General features: G+C 33.7%; 1 long non-coding RNA gene across 1 annotated transcript; it reads right to left on the minus strand.

Annotated features, from left to right (window-relative positions):
* Window positions 1–937: 937 nt before the first annotated feature.
* LOC109593164 (uncharacterized) lies at window positions 938–1316 on the minus strand. Its single transcript, XR_002190773.1, has 2 exons — window positions 1279–1316; window positions 938–1227 (listed from the first exon to the last, which is right to left on the minus strand). It is a non-coding gene; the product is annotated as an uncharacterized LOC109593164 (long non-coding RNA).

The following is a 1316-nucleotide window of genomic DNA, read 5'->3' on the forward strand; positions in this document are numbered from 1 at the left end:
TAGTAAATCATATGGAATATTCTTGATTGATACCCTAGCTCTCACAAGGTACTGAATTAATGCATGATGCATGGTAACAAACGATACTTTGATGTGATTGAAAATACCAAAATAGATTGAAGTTTTTTGCAAGCAGGTGGAGTGATCCAGTGATGACAAACATTATGCAAGACTGGACACCAGGAGATGTTGCGGTTTTACGCTACGTGAGGACACGTGTACAAACACAAACAAAAACATAATAATATATTATCATGCACACATGTACATGCAGACACTAACATATTAAAAACAAGAATATGAAATGTGGGCACAGGTACATGTACATACATACAGATCGAATCAGTAAGGGACAACCAATACATACAAACACACCAATAATAGCTAAACATGTACATGTTAAGAAAACACTTGAATAGTGAGATATCTCTACACTGAAGCTACTTATATAACCTATGACCATTTACATATACCAGCATTATTTGATGAAAACCAAATTATAGACCTATACCATAATCTTGTTTTGTATAAGTACATTTTTCTATCTTAATAGCGTACCATTCCTATACATACAACTTATAACATTATCTTCAATCCTTAATATGACACAATGAAACCAACACGATACATTGTATTAATTTTGCTATACCAGTATAATATCTTAATACTATATACTATTACCTATGTACAACCATTAATGTGACCTACATCATATATTAACTTTGCTATATAAGTGGGTATGTTCTTATCCTTCTTTGCCTACACTGACTCATCACTTATGAACCTTAATGTGACACAATAAAAAACATATCATGTACATAGGCGGCTGCAGGGTCGGGCATTTAGGGGCAATGCCCGACCAAAAATTCTGACCGGAAGTGTGACATCACCATAATTAATAGTTATTCTATGGTTAATTAATAGTTAATAACAGTTATTGCAATTATAATTTCAATTTTTTATGAAAATCTTATAATTATGAATGCATAAATGGCAGGCTGATAACAAGGTGATGAAGAGAGACTAAATAAAGGAGGAGGTGGTAAGACTTTGGTGCCAATCACAGTGGGCCACCACAGCAACACTAGAAAGCATAGTCATTTCATTATTTAGTGCTATTTCAGTGTTCTTTTCTTGTCAGTTGCAATGTCTAAAAGCCTGGACTAGCTTCACTATGTCCTTTGTGAACAAGCCTGCTAAAAAGGAACAACAGTTTACAAAGTGAACCTAGTAAGTACAGTATAGAAGTCAATAATACAGATTATCTCATATTCTTACTTTAGGTCAGTCTCTTGCTGAATCAGTTGATGATCATG

This window comes from Amphimedon queenslandica, unplaced genomic scaffold, assembly GCF_000090795.2.
Source record: "Amphimedon queenslandica unplaced genomic scaffold, v1.1 AMPQUscaffold_2618_Cont25380, whole genome shotgun sequence".
Taxonomy (NCBI): Eukaryota; Metazoa; Porifera; class Demospongiae; order Haplosclerida; family Niphatidae; genus Amphimedon; species Amphimedon queenslandica.